The 16,678-nt window shown below is 32.3% G+C and overlaps 1 protein-coding gene across 1 annotated transcript in view; it reads left to right on the top strand.

Annotated features, from left to right (window-relative positions):
* TBC1D5 (TBC1 domain family member 5) overlaps positions 1-16,678 on the top strand; it is a 530,534-nt gene that overhangs the window by 31,423 nt on the left and 482,433 nt on the right. The window contains exon 2 of the mRNA XM_055321341.1: positions 9,381-9,443. The gene's annotated coding sequence lies outside the window, so the exon portion shown is untranslated. The remainder of the gene's footprint in view (positions 1-9,380; positions 9,444-16,678) is intronic.

Consider the following 16,678-nt stretch of genomic DNA (forward strand, 5'->3'; position numbering starts at 1 on the left):
GGAAGTTTGTAATTTTTAAACAAAAAGCATTTACCAAAAATTACCTGAAAGTTTAGAAAACCCACTAATTTAAATTTAAAAACTTAAAATAACCTTTAATGATTTTTATTTCTTTGTTAGAGAACTTAAAAGTAAAAATAATAACCCATATTTCTTTACATGTAAATGGCAATCAAAAGGTGACTGAAAATTAATGACTTTATTTTAAAAAAATACAGTTCTTAAAATTTTAGATTAGATTTTTTTTTGTTAAAGGATTAGTACAAATGATAAGAATGGCGTACTCATAAAATTCATAAAGATTTAAATTCAGAATATTTAATTTAAGATAATTTAAGCTCAAATGTATAATTATGAATAGTTATGGCTCCTAACTATATAGAATTTGAAATAAGTCCTATAACCTCTTTAGATAATTTTCGTAATTAGGTGAGAACAAGGCATGAACTATCTCCTCCATTTGATTTTCTTGCTAATATTTGCAATTTAATACTAGAGTTACTCCTTACTTGCTGAAAGAGTTGTCTATAACATGGTTACCAATTATTTTTCTATAATACAATGTGTAATTTTAAATGGTTACCAATTTTTCTATAATACAATGTGTGATTTTAAAGATTTTATTCATGAAATGAGTTGGTTAAAAAGTTGTAAAAGAACAGTTTACTAATGGTGTGTGTGTGTGTGTAAAGATAGAGTTAATTCTTTGCTAGATTCAGTGTTTATGGAAAAGAATAGCTGATTAAACTTAGACATTTATTAGAATTAGCTTTCCTTCATGCATAACATCTGTGACCCTCTAACAAAGGAGTGACGTTTGGTTTGAGCAAAAAGGGTGAGACCCTTAACCCTTTTTAGCACTGGCTCTGTGAGGAAGTAGTACCAACATGGTACATTCTTTTCGAGTTGAATTTTAGGAAGATACTATGGAATGGGAAAGAATTAGCACAATTATTTTAAAATACCCATTGCTGAAGAAAATTAATGATTGCTCTTAGCAATTTTTGGTTCTATTCCCAAATCCCCATGTAGATGAGTTTATTGCCTTTTGCAGCACTTATTAGGAGTGTTTCAGTGGGAAAGCTTTTGATTATTTGACTAAGGATGTTAATCTTCAGATGTCAGTAATTTTAGTTATTAGAGTGTCCCTAAGGTAAGCTTAAGGGATGAAACGTACTAACCTTTATTTCCTCCCAATTTTAAGCTATTTGCAAATGTTTATGATGAATTTTGGCTTTGTGGCTTGTTTTTATGGGTGCCATTAAAAGCTCTTTGATTTGCTTTAACTTAAAAATATATTTTATTTATTTATTTATTTATTTATTTATTTATTTATTTTTTAAACTTTCTTTTTATTTTATTTTATTTTTAATTTATTTATGATAGTCACAGAGAGAAAGAGAGGCAGAGACACAGGCAGAGGGAGAAGCAGGCTCCATGCACTGGAAGCCCGATGTGGGATTCGATTCTGGGTCTCCAGGATCGCGCCCTGGGCCAAAGGCAGGTGCCAAACCGCTGCGCCACCCAGGGATCCCAAAAATATATTTTAAAGACCATTGATTTTTAGTATTATTTAAAAATTTATTTACCTATTCACTTCCATGTTTTACGTAAGGATCAGGAAGTATCATTGAGAAACTAAGAATTACGGGAACATTTTCTACATATATGTATGTAGATATGTATGTGTATGTATATGTGGATATGTTTTTGAAGCCTGCTTTTTCTCTCCACAAAGAAGACTGGAAGCACCTGAGAAGAATACACACAAATTCGATTATAACCTTGAATAAAAACTCAAAAGGCACCATGGGACATTTTTTCTTTTATTAGAATAGATGGATGTTCAGTTAAACTTGGTGTGGGTGTCAAAATTTTAAATTATAGGAGGGTGCCAGGGTGGCTAAGTTGGTTAAGTGTTTGACTCTTGGTTTAGGCTCAGGTCATGATTTCATGGGTTGTGAGATTGATCCCCCATTGGGCTCTGTCCTCAGGACAAAATTTGCTTGAAGATTCTCTCCCTTTGCCCCTCCTTCCACTCACGGGTGAGCGTGTGTATGCATGTGCGTACATGCTCTCTCAAATAAATAAATATTTAAACTTTTTAAAAATTATAGCCTGACTCTTGTATCTAGTTGAAGCAATGTATTGAAAAAAAAAAAAACCCACAAAACTTCATGAATTTGCAGCTTAAATTCATCTTTATTCTGAACCACAAAGTTAAGGTGTCTTGTGTCTTTTATGTCTCAGGCATTAACTTAGAATCAATATATCTACAGAATAGTTTAGAGGAAACTTTCTCTTATTTAAGGACCTTGTCCCTGAGCTTTTCAAAATGGTTTGACAATCTCTGCCATTCTCATCACTTTTCCTTGATGGATGTTGTAACAGCTTAGCCCAGATTTTTTTTTTCCTATTTATTTTTCCATATCCTGAGTGAGATGTAGCACCATATAAATCTTAAGATTCAATATGCGATAAAATTTTTAAAAATCTTGAATTGTTTGAATTTGGTTAATACATCATTTTGTTTAGTTTATTTGCTATGTATGCCTAGTGATTGTCCTTTCAATTGCATGTGATGGAGAATGATGCTAAGCAGCAACCATTGATTAGATTTTGGATATCTTTTTCTATTTTATATTATATTTAATTTATATATATGTATTTGTATATGTTTGATGCTGTTTGACATGTTCTTTCAATTTTTAAGCTTTTAGCTATTATTATATCTGTTCTATAAAACCAAGATCCCATCAGGTTATTGTGATGCGTCAATTAGATGTGTGTTATACATTTGAAAATGACCAAACACTTAGATATTAGTTATGGTTCTTCCTCAAGTTGTGTTATGCCCATAATTTCTTGTTTTTCAAGTAGGTTTGAATTTACATTTGATTTCTGCTAGATGTCTGAGCACGGTCTTTTTAAATGAACTGCATTTAGAAATAAAAGAAACTTCTGCTTAGATTTGATACATAAAGTATGCTGAAGTATTATGTAGTTTACTTCATGTTGTAAAGGACAGTTACTGGAAATTGGAATCCTGTTCATTTCAGTATAATTGAAGATATTTTCAGCCTGTGCTAAGATAAGAATGTATTTCTTGTTTCATAAACTTATACATTAAAAATAACTCTAACTTAATAAACTAAACACAGTTTAGTGTTTAGTAGCAGTATGGGCAGAGTTTAGTGTTTAGTGGAAGTATGGACAGAATGTTTCCACTGGGAGAGGAAATCATTAGCTCTTAAAACTTGGTCTTTAGTAACTCTCTTTACTAACTCTGTTTCTATTTTGTTTATTTAGAGTACATCTAGCCCAAGTTGTTTGTTTTTAAAAATGATAGTGGAAAATGCTAGTTTGGAATTGTGTTGTAGTAATTGTGGCGGATATAGCCTCTGCACTGTTAATGAATTAACCATGTGTTTACCTATATCTTTATTATCTGTTTTTTCTTACATCTTAGATTGTCCAGTTGCATCTTGCTAAGCTGGGAGATTTTCAACCATTATTTATTTGAATATTTCCTATACTCTGTTTTTTCTTTTAAATTCTTTTCTAATCTTGATCTACTTTTTCTTTTGTTTTATTTGAGGATTATTTATTGATGAGAGACACGGAGACAGAGACCTAGGTGGAGGGAGAAGCAGGTTCCCTGCAGGGAGCCTGATGTGGGACTCCATCTCAGGATCCCAGGATCACGCCCTCAGTTGAACACTCAGCTGCTGAGCCACCTAGGTGTCCTGATCTACTTGTGTTTTAGAGCATTGTTAAAGCGTGATCTTCAGATCAGTGTTGGTCTGTAAATTTATTTTATTGGTATGTGATGAATTAAGGACAGAAATTTGAAGTAAACTTTTAGAAACCTTTAATGACAACTTAATATTCCTGTGACATCCAAGCACAAGATTGTTTAAAGAAGAAACTCACTTTTATTGCATTTTACAGTTTTTGTCTTCAATGGATTGGCAATTTGAAAAATGACTCCTCAGTTTCAGAATTATTTTGTTAGACCTTATTCTTTGTATTTTTTACCTGCTCTTACACATTTTTTCTTTCTCTTTATGAAGTGAATTTTATTTTTTTTGAAGTGAATTTTAGATAGGTTTTAAATGTCTTTTTAATTCTTTCTCTACTTTTATTGACTCTGCTGTTTAACTTTTACCCTGAATTAAAACTTATGTTTTTATTTCTTGAGGATTTATTTAACTTGTAAATATGTATTTTTAAACTTTTCTATTGATTGGAACATTTTTATTATATAATCTGTCCACTAATTGAAGAATCTGTAGTGTAATCCTGCTGTCTTATTTGTATTGACTCATTCATTGTGTCTAGTATCCTTGGATGTTTTGTGACTTTTTTTTTTTTTTTTGAGTAGACTTTTTTGAAAGTTGCTGGATTCTTTGAGGCCTGAATGGAAGTTATTTCTTTCACCAATAATTTGCCTATGTTTCCCCCAGATGCCTGGGGGTATACTAACAGTTTAAGAGTACTTGAAATGACATTGTCATATGAGATTTATTGAATATTACACGTAGTGTGATTCAGTCTGAGAACCTTTGTGAAGGTTACGTTTTGTGGTTACTCAAGAGAATTGATTAAACATTCTTGCAATAACAAAATTATAGAGGTGGAATATAGGGGTTGCCAGGGGTTAGAGATGGTGGGCTCTAGGAGTAGGTATGCCTGTAAGGGATAACAGGAGGGAGATCTTTGTGGTGTTCGTCACCTGAGGGTGTGGCCCTTTGGAATAACAGCTTTATATAGGTGTTTCCTTTTGACAGACTTTTAGAGTCTATCTCCTGAACCTCTGTAGCCATCAAAATGTAAGCCCAGTTTTCTGCAGTGCAACACATATTCTCACGATAAAAGCTGGTTTCTGGTTTTGCTTATTCTACTTTTGTTTATGGCTTATGTGAATACTGTACTTTCTTGCTAGCTAAGCAGTTCTTTAAAATAGATTTTTCCACTAATTTTTAGAAGTAATATCTAATAGTATCAAGGTATCTAGTCTGCCATACGCTGGAAATCAATGTCCCCATCTATCTACAATTTTGTTTCTTATCAAATATGTTGCTATTTTGCGCCTCAGCTTTCTTATATTTTTGTTATTATAATAGGTATTTTTCTTTATCTCTTTGTTCTGTCAGACTTATTGTGTAGGCCCATCACAGTCTATGCCCAATTATGTTTTCTAATCTCTTTTTCCCCTGTTCTTTCACTAGCCATATTATGGTTTATTAAAGACATCTTATATTATGGTTATCATTCTTTTACTCATGTCATTCCATCCTGCTTAAATGCTATCTCTTCTTTTGACTCCCAACTGCTGCTTCTAGCACTGCTGACATTTTAGGTTGAATAATTCATTTCTGTAGGGGCTCTCCTGTGCATTTTAGGATGTTAGCTGCAATCCTGGCCTCTGCCCATTAGATGCAAATAGTGACTTCCATTTGTGATAACCAAAAGTGTTTACAGACATTGCCAAATGCCCTTTGTAGGGGATGATGTCTCCTATAGTTGAGAACCACTGTCGTAGCCCTATACTGATTTGAACTCAGTTGAAGAGCCTGATCTGATTATCTGTGATTGTGGCTTTTACCTTTGGAATTTTGGTAGTACATATTATCTTGATTATATACTTGCCTCTTCTTAAATTTGGTTCTGAATTTCTTTGTCTCTCTCCCTTCCTCCCTGTCCTGTGTGTATTTGTCTTATTTGACCAAGTTTTAGAGTATAGGGACCATATATTTTACTTTTTTGTTTGTTGGCTGTTTTGGTCAATCCAATACACATATTAGTAGTTCTAAATATATCAGTTGGTTGCCTTTTTCCTGTTTTTTTCTTTTTATAAGGTAGCATTGGGGGCTTAGGAAATTGAATCACTCTAGAAAATGTGGAGAACTTCGAGGTGTTCCAAATTATGAGACTATAGACAATAGAGTTAATACCAATGTAAGAATGGTATATGTATCTAGTAATAGCTCTAGAAAATTCAAGACAATGCAAGATAGTTCTTAAGATATAAGAAAGATGTAATTTCTGTTAGATATATCCATCATATAAGTAACCAGAAAAATGTGCAGTAGAGTAGAAAAAATTGAGAAATATAGAAAGTGGAAGGATTTGTAGAAGCATGAAGTACGAATGATTAGTTCTACGGAGTGATATGAACAAAGTAATCAATATGTCAGGGTAAATTGTTAAGAATGATGGATGTAGCATCTGGCTAGGAGTGACTTGTATAAAGCTGACAAATGTGATATGTGAATGTTAGTAAGTTGAAAACAAGAGGGGCACAGAGAGGTTAGCTTCTTACTACCAACTAAAGAGAAACCTACATGTTTTGGGAAAGATAAAGCTCAATTATAGATTTTCCCCTTCTTTTTTTTATCATCAGCAAATTCTAAGTAAAAAGTGTAAATTGAAGCCTGAATCGGACTACTTTTATAAGGTACTTTTTCTTATCTAGGCCAAAATCTTCATGAAAAATAATTGTAAGTATAGTACCTGTTCATTGTAGAAAAATTAGAAAGCTATGAAAAGTATGGGGAAAATGAAGTTAGTTATAGTTCCCAAAGCCTAAACCACTATTATCATTTAATTTAGTTCCATTCTCTTGAATTTTATATGATCTGTCTCTCTCTGGATATAGGTATATGATATGCCTATGTGTATGTATAAATATATACTGCATATACATATATGTATGTGTCGGTGTGTAGCTATATTTATATAAAATAGGGATTATTTTATATGAAATGTTTTATAGCCTGTTCTTCACTTAACATTTGAACACTTTTCCATATCAGTAAAATTTTGAAGTGTGATATTTAGTGACTATCGGTAGCATTCTATTCTGAGATTATCCCTAAATTTATTTAAACATTTACTTAAACAGTTAGGTTTTCTTTCACATATACAAACATGTAAGTACATGTACCAATAATTTGCAGTGAACCCCTAATGAGAAATTTTGAGAGCATCCCCCATTTTCTTCAAAAAGTTGTTACCTGCACTGCACTGTGTGTCTTAGTTTGCCCTACAAAATTTATTTAACCTGTCTTCCTTAGTAAGAAGAACCTCAATGTTGTACCTGGGCATTATTACCAAAGTTGGAGACAGCATTTCCTAGCCTCTGAAATGTTTAGGTGTTGCCAAAGGACAAAGCTATGGTTTGTAAGTTGTAACCTGAAATAATACATGAGAATTAAAGGGAGCAGGGTGGGCCTTTTCCTCTGCTTCCTTTTTCTGTTGCCTACAACATGGATGTATTCGCCAGAGTGCTCATAGTCTTCTTGGAGCAGAAATAGTATGTGGTAGAGCAAAATGATGGAAGGAACTTGGGTCCTCAATGGAGCTGCCACATCAGTTTCTGATGGTTTATTTCTGGACATTTCCATGAAATTCTCTACCTTTTTTCCTTCTTGTTTAAGTAATTATATTATTACTTAAAAACAGTTTTTTGGGTGGCCTGGGTGGCTCAGCAGTTTAGCGCTGCCTTCAGCCCAGGGCCTGATCCTGGAGACCTGGGATTGGGCCCCATGTCGGGCTCCCTGAGCCTGCTTCTCCCTCTGCTGGCGTCTCTGTCTCTCTCTATGTCTCTCATTAATAAAAATAAATAAAATCTAAAAAAACACAAAACATTTTTTGGCATGGGAAGGGCATGACCTAATCCTATCTGATAAGGATACTATTGTTTAATACTCTATGTAGTAATGTGATAGATCAAATATAAGAACATGCACTATGTCCTGGTAGATTTTAGTTCTATACTGCAAACAAAAATCTACTTTGAGACAGGAGAGAGATAATTGGTATTTGAAGGAAAGTACTTAAAATGGTACATAATTTCTGGGTATTTTTGATAGCTATATTGCTAAATTTTGTTCTCAAGTACTTTTAATAATTATTACAAATATTATTTTAGAAAACACTTGGTAGCCTTTAGGCAAAAATAAACCTCCTAAAAACCCAAAACAGAACTCACAAAACAACCACAAACCATTGAGGATTGTATATTGTATTGTATCTGAATAATCCCTCCAAGCCCTATGAATTTTTAATATTATTAAGTATCTTGGCTAGTCACGTTGACAAAGTCGGCTCATAAATGTGACTTTTAATGTTCTCTTACTAACTTTATTGGAAGAATCTTGATAAAAACATTTTTGTTGCTGTAGACTTTTTTTTAGTATTGATTCTAAGAAAGTTATTCATAACTTAAGAATACACATTTAAAAAATGAATAAATATTTTTTTGAGCAGTTTTAGGTTTACAGAAAAATTGAGCAGAAAGTACAGAGTTCCCATATACCCCTTTCAAGGGTATACATTTTTTTTTCTAGGGTATTCCACTGCGTATAATGTTACACACATAACAGACTTTACATCTCTGAACCAAATGTGTGCTATTTTATAAGAGAAAAACCATGTACTACTAAAAATTATTTTATTCTACCCTAAGGTTTGCCATCCTCAGCACTATTAACATTTTAGGCCAGATGATTTTCTGTGGGGGTCTCTTCGGTGTATTATAGATATTTAGCAGCATCTTTGATCTCTACCTGCTAGATGCCATTAATATTCCCCAGTTATGACAACCAGAAATGTATGCAAACATTGCCAAATGTCCCTTGGGAGGGAAATTGTTTCCCAGTCGAGAACCATTGCTCTACCCAATTTATGCCAGTTTAGGATTTGATACATTTTTTTAGGTTGGGCTCAGATTTAAGGGATCTATAGTTCAAGAACCTTTATGGAGAAGTTGTGTAGATGAAGTTAGAATCTTCCCTTCCACTTGAAGACTGTAGGCAATCTTCTCTTCAAATGAACTATATTGTTTGAATTTATTCTCTGTAATGCATAAAAAACCCATATCTCTGTGCACAAGGCAGTTATAGTTTGGGATCTATCATTTCTGGATTTCAGAAGTACTATGGGTATACTCTATAAAAACTTTAAATGTCCAACAAAGACTGATTTATGAGGTCAATGGTGTTTGGTCTCTATGTGGTGCTCTAATTAGATTGTCAGTATATTCAAATTGTGGCAGTTAAGTGATCTCATGTATTCTATCAAGGACTTTGAGCTTCTCAAATTGAGGATAGCATTAAATGTCAGCCAATCACTTTGTCCTCCAAAGTTTTTGCCTTCATATCTGAAATCCTGCCAATTGTAACAGCTTGTGTGTCAGTTCCAATAGAGGAAGCTAGCCTCTGTTAGCTTGCACTTAGTCCACTAAAGACTTCTAAAAACTTTACGTAGTTTACAGCTAATAATGTCCACTTGCCATTGCTACTTTGTGCAATTATAAAACCTTGTTCACGAGTAATGAAATCTCATCTATAATAATTATTGTTTTACCTCTGCAGAAAATTTCCAAACACTTGGGGAAAATAGGAAAGCTATCAGAAAGGCAGTGGCACCATTATACTGTAAGTATTACTTTGGAAAAGAAGTGTAAATTAAGAATATTTTAAGTATCCAGTTGTTTGGGGGAAAATATGTAGGCAAAGATATTATATGTAAAATATAGAGCAGGATATATTATAATCATATTAATAATTTATAAGAACTAATCCAATGCAGTCCTTTAAAAATTGAAAATGTGTTCTTATGTATTGAGATGAGGATTTTACCAATAGCACTGAAAAATATTTCTAATTCTAACAAGGATTGATCTAGTTTATGTACATTTGCTTATTTAAAACTATCAGAATCCTGAAAATCATTGTAGTTTTGTAGGCTTGTGATTTGTTTGGGTGACTTATTGTTTAGGTTATTTTGCAGAATTATTTATTTGCTGATTTATTTATGTATTTCATTATTTATTTATTTGATTATTTAGTAAATTATTTATCTGATGAATTATTAATACATCTTCATGACATGCTTTAAATTATTTATAACTTAATTTTGAGTTTATTGCTTTTAGAGCCTGCATTGTTACTGACTAGTTTTGATTTTTTTCTTTGCAGTTCTTTAAAATTAAAGTATTAGCTCTAAGGCAAAAGTGTATTCATTGCAATGCCCAAGGACTTTTTTTTTTTTTTTAGTAATTTATGGTAGAGTTGAAATTTCAGTTATGCTTTGTTTAGCTCTAAATTTACCTGTTTAGGGTTACTGATGATAGAATGTTTATGTGTTGTGTGCATACACATTGTAGAGTCACTTACAAATTAATGATATAGCCTATAGTATGTAAACTGAGATTGAACTTGTAAACCTCAGTCCACATTATCCTTTGTATCTCTAAAGGGCAGGTCTGTATTTCTTACTTGCTTTAGAATAACTAATATAGTCTTGTTATTTTGTTGTAGGGGCAAATCTATTTTACCACTGGGATATTTTTAGGAAAGTTCAGAGAAATGAAGTCCAATTTAGATTTGGATCCCTGAGATATAAATTTGACTAATGTAGCCTTTGTTTTTTTTTTTTTTAATTCTCATTATAAGAGTATTTAGCAAACAATGTTATATTGAGACAGATTTTTATATCAGTCATGGTGACATATTTAATGTCCTATCTCTTATGGAAAGTTTTTTACCACTTTATTTTATGAACTAAAATGGACAAGGGCCTTTATAAATGAAAGCTATAATTTCTCTGACTTTAGGTAATAATTCTCTTATGTAACATTTTTATTTTTAAATATTTCTTTTGTCTGATTTTGTTTTCTAAGGTAGTGCAGTTATTAGGGCTCTCTTATCAAATTGGTTTAATGAATAGGTTAAGTAGATATTTGGGTAAAAGAATGTCATATGTACAACTTAGTCTTCTTCTGTATTTGCCTGCAATGAATTACTGTGTACTTTTACAGTTTTAACATTGCAGAGAAAGGCAACATTGTACAATTCAAGTTAGGATGCTGTTTTTTAATGTAATTTAATTATTTTTTATTTTTTTTTGAGAGAGTGTGAGCGGGGGGGCTAAGTGTGGTGGGGAGGCGAAGAGGGGAGAAGGAGAGAAAATCTTGAGCAGGCTCTACACCCAGCACGGATCCCCATGCGAGGCCCGATTTCATGACCCTGAGATCATGACCTGAGCTGAAATCAAGAGTCAGATGCTTAACTGAGCCACCCTGGCACCCCAGGATGTTGTTGAAATATGCTGAAAATGGCCTCTGTAGAGAGGTTTTACTACAGGATGTAAATTATGCACATATATACCCACATTTCTTATTTTGAAATGTTGAATATATGAATATTTAATTGGAATATTCCTTTAGCGTCTTCATATGTTTGCGTTTAAGGAAGTGGTTTCACTTGATTTATATACATGGATTTAAAAATGTGTGTATTATACATATCTGTGACTTCTGTTTTGGAGATGAACAACCACAAATACTGTCAGATATGGAATTTTATTTCAAAATGTGCTTCAGTATGCCAATGTGGACTTCTTTTGAAGAAAAAAGCTGCCTTCTCCAATGTTGAACAAGATCTTACTATGTTAGTTGTCACAATACTATACTCAGACACACTGTTAATATGTATTTGTGGAGTATTAGCTGTATTATCCAAGTGGTCTTCATTGAAAGATAAACGTGTGTGTGCACACATGCACACACATATGCACACATATGGGAAATTTTCTCCTGACATGAAAACAATTATTTAGAAATTGGTTTTGGAAGGAGACATTAATGGAGATTTTCATAATAATAGCTATCATTTATTGAGCACTTACTGTGTGCACGTGCAGTGCTTCCATGTTTCACATGGATTGTTTGTTGTTTTTCACAGTGAGAGAAGTACAGTTATTGTGTTCATTTTATGAATGAGGAAACAGAAACTTGGCGTTTAAATAACTTGGTCATTGCCACACACATGGCAGTAAGTGATAGCACTGGGATTAGGACTCATTGAATCTGACTCTCAAGGGTCTTTCTTAGCCCATTACAGTTTTGCATGTGTAGTTGGTATTAAGCAGTTTGGGTTTTGTTTTTTTTTAAGAGAATGTAATTATCTCTTTAATTTGGTAAGTATATTCACTTCGTTATTACACTTGGTCATCTTTTCTAAATAGTGGGCAGTACTTGGGCTTCTTGAATTTTCTGATTTGATTCTTCTTGTAATCCTGTATAGTGGATCAGAATTACATAAAGAAGAATTTGTGCCTCAAGGAGATTGTATGGTTTGCCTGGTAGATGTCCAAAACGCAGGCCTTTGGACTCTTAAGCCCAAGGCCATTTCCAGGGCTCTGTTTGGTCAAATCTGATTTCCTTGTACAAATAATGGTATTATCAGAGTTAAATACGTATTGTTAAGAGTCTGATGTCTAAGCGTTTATAGGAAATGGCCACAAATGTACTGTTAACTCTAATACATTGTTTAACATACAGCTAAGTATTTTAACATGTGCATAAAAAGGATGAGAACATAGCCAGTTGTAATTTTAAACACTTAATTGTAATTATTTAAAAGATTCTTCAGAGTCTCTAGGAGTAAGGAAAAATGTTTTGACTTTGTGTGAGGTTAAGGGAATGGGATCTTTTAACTCTGTTTGCTACCTAAAGACAAAGAGACATCTTTTTCATCCTGGGTCTGAAGCATACGAAAGGCATCAGAAAGCAGGTGAGCTAGAGTTAGGCAGTAGTGGAATTTGAGCGATGGTGTGAATGTTGTAAGTGGCTGCATATGTATGAACAGTAGGGTTCTATGTGAATCACACAAAGTTTTAAGTTAGAGTTTCCAAGTAAATAATTAATGTTACATCATAAAATCCTCAAAATACATAATTTAGGTAATATGAAATACTGTAACAGCTAGGATGGCCATATAATTTATCTTCCAATTCAGGACACACTACTACAGTGTGATAGTATTATCTCACATACCTTTTGAGTAATTCCTAATACCCTTATATAACATACATTTAGGAGTAATCTTAATTCACACACAATGTCTTTGAAAATATTTGATTTTGTGATAAAACTGACTTCTTTTGCCAGTATTTGTATGTTTTTATTAGGCAACCAAGGCAGTTTGTTGCTCTGACTTTTATAAAGTATGATTGATGTTTCACAGCTTATGGTGTTACTATTGGGAACAGAAAGATGAGGATGGCAAAGTTGCTTATAGTATAATAGAGAGTTCTAGTTTCTCTTCTATATCATACATTACAGGATTTCTATGTTCATTTTACCTTGCAAATCTTTTAATTGGCATATTTTAATATTATACCGAAAACTAATCCTATATGTTTTACTTCAGAATTTATAATTTTATGTTGGATGATCCAGTGTTTTTTATCCCCCCCCTTAAAAAATCATGTTACATTTCATGTATATTGATATTTTTGCCAAAATATTTTTTAAAACAACTATTTATCCTTAGTAACATTTCTTTTTTCCTTAGTAACATTTTGTGTAGGAAAATAGGAATCTCTAGAAAAGGGGTTTTTTTTTTTGTAGTTTTCTTTTTAATTCCCTATTGATAGGTATCTATCAAAAATGACATTACATTGTTAAGGTCATAATTAGATTATTAAAGTTCCAGTTTCTTTGCCTTTAGAGCATAGATGATTTAAGTTCAAACAGATAACCACACTGGCATATTTTTGTTTGAATGTACAATAAAAAGAAAAATTCTTGTGCAGTAATTCTTATTCATTCATACGTATAATCTCAGAACTCTTTTTGTTCAGAAGGCCCTATTATGTCTGGAAACAAAAGAGGAGCTTCCTTGTATTCTGACTTGAATTTGCAAGTATAAAATACTTTGTAAAATACTACTGTAGTTGTAAGAGTAGTAGCATGACTTATATGTTGGCTCTGAGAGTAGCTCCTTTATAATTATGACAAGTGAAAGTACAGCCAAAGGTCACATTAAACACAAAATTTCTTTCACACCTCGTCCATTTTGTGGATAGCATGTGAAGTAGTGTAGGTCCCTGCACTGATATATTAAGAGAGCCAGCCCAAGGTTGTCCTGTGGAAGTGTTTCAAATACCTTTCTCCATAACCTCCCATGTGGTTCCTAAATTTGGCATGAATGTATATTTGAATCCTGACTAATTAAATAGAACCTTATTAAATTTTGAGTTTGCAAAATAAAAAAAAGGGGATTCATGCAGTAAGGATTTCTTGGGGCAATAAAATAATACATATAAGACTTTAATAATACTGAATATTATAAATATAGTATCTTTAGTGTTGATGTTGCTCAGTGAAACAATGAACACCAAACAACATAAAGTAACAATAAAAACAAAGTAAAATCCACACAATAAAACAAAGTAAAATCCACACAAATGAAACTATGTAAGCATTGCCTGCCTATGCACATACAATTTGTGGATTATATCCTATTTTTTTTTACCCTAATTTGACTAAGTAAATGTTGGAATATTAAAAGGATTATATAGGAAAACTTTCTATTAAAAATTATATAAAGTCATATATATACATATGACCTAGAGTGGTTATTAGATTTCTTTAAGTCGTTCTCTTTACACAATATCAAAAAATATAGTCCACAGAAAGGATGTTAAGATGATAAAATTGTCAAGGTAATAGTTTTTTGTATAATTGATAAGTGTTTCTTTTTGAAACACTTTTCCTACTGTTTTTCTCACTATAATATGCTCTTTGCTATAAGACTTCTAGTAATTTCTAAATAAGAGTGTGCTGCTTCAGAAGTGGAATTTTGGAAATTATGCTTTTTGTCACAATGACTGTGGGAGTGTTTTTGGCATTTAATAGATGTGGATCAGGGATGCTACATATCCTACAGTGTGTGAAACAGTCTCAGACTACAAAGGATTGTCCTGAGTACCACGTAACTTCAAGGTCTGCTTGCTTAAATTCTCTTCAAAGATAAAGCAGCGACACTTTCATGTATAATAGTACTGACAGTTTTTTGTAAGATATTACACGAAGAATCTTTACTTGAGGGGAAGTTTGTGTGGAGAGGAAGCCTAAGTAGAATAAAGAAATCCTCTCAAAATTCTGTGTAATTTACTTCACATTTTTCCACATCCATAAATAATATAAATGTTATTATATATAACAGTTCTAACTAGAAATTTAGTGGAAAAGTTTTCAGTTTAGTAATGCAGTTTACTGGAGGCTCAAGAATATTTACTGCAAATATGTAACAAGATATTTAAGACTTTGTAACAACAAACTAAATTTTAAATTAATAGAACTCATTGAATTTTATAGTTAATAAGGAACGTTTAAAGATATTTCATGATTGCCATCCTAAATATTAAAATTTCATTTTTTAGAATGATAAAATTATATATGTAATATAGTATGACATATAGTATATATTAATTATGTAAATAAATTATTGATAGTAAAATTATATTTTAAAATTATTATGTTGCCTTGTGTTCAGTATTCCTCTGATATCATTACAAGAGTTTATTTTATAACTTCTCTGTAACTTCTAATACGTTTTTTTACTTTGTTTATTATTTTTGGAAGATGTAGTCTCTATCATATTTTTAAGTACTAGAGACTTACTGTATGTATGCCTTGACAGTGTGGTAGTATTCCTGGGATATATTGTAACCACACCATACCATGTCTTAGCCTAGGTAATTGTTTGCCACTGCACTTAAAAATAAAACCCAGGTCAGTTGCACTCACACCGTATTTCATAATTTTTTCAATTTGAATGGTATAGAATTTGTCTTGGCATTTTAATCATTATTTCATTTAAGCTTCTTTCTGTCTTTATCTTCACATGAAATAACTTTTTGTCTTTAATCACTTACCTCAACACTAATTTTTATTGTCGGGTTCTCCTATACCACTCCTTTTTCATTTTCTTGTACTTCTTATGGTGAGTGAGTTCTTTGATCTCTTAGATCTAAATTTATTTATTATATACAGGTGCAGATATGTGACTCTTTTAGTCTCCTTTTCTAAGTAGCTACACCTAAGCATTTATATAATGAAGTAAGTATTTTGTTATACTTTACTTTTATTTTTTATTATTATTATGGTTAGGGAATTAACATTTAAAAAATTCTTTGTGTAGTTAGATTTTATTATATCTGAACTTCATTTCAGGAGAGTACAGAGAAAGGGACATTAGATCTGGTGGGATTGAGAACCACTATTTTAGAAATATGTGCTTATTCCTCATAGTTCTTCCAACTCATGTACTTAAAGAATGCTTCCAGATTAAATTGGAGCTTCTATCAAAACTAACAATTCATGTAGAATTAAATACTTCAGTATTGGGGATCCCTGGGTGGCTCAGCGGTTTAGCGCCTGCCTTCGGCCCAGGGTGTGATCCTGGAGTCCCGGGATTGAGTCCCACGTCGGGCTCCCTGCATGGAGCCTGCTTCTCCCTCTGTGTCTCTGCCTCTCTCTATGTCTCTCTCAGGAATGAATAAATAAAATATTTAAAAAATAATAAAGTTTAAAAAAACCCAAAACTTCAGCATTAAACACTCTTCTAGTTAAGATTATGAGGATTACTCTGATTTCTTTGAAAAAATTAACTGCATAGGAAGTATATGTAATGAGTTTAAAGAGGTTTATTTTATCCATAAGACACCCAGAGTAGGCACAGTTTTTCACTTAAAATTTGAAAAATAACTGATGCTAATTAATCAATTTTGGGGGAGATTCTGAAATTGATGAGTGGTATAATTTACAACCATTTTTTTTTAAATTTTTTTTTAAATTTTTATTTATTTATGATAGTCA

Source organism: Nyctereutes procyonoides, unplaced genomic scaffold, assembly GCF_905146905.1.
Source record: "Nyctereutes procyonoides isolate TBG_1078 unplaced genomic scaffold, NYPRO_anot_genome, whole genome shotgun sequence".
Lineage (NCBI taxonomy): Eukaryota > Metazoa > Chordata > Mammalia > Carnivora > Canidae > Nyctereutes > Nyctereutes procyonoides.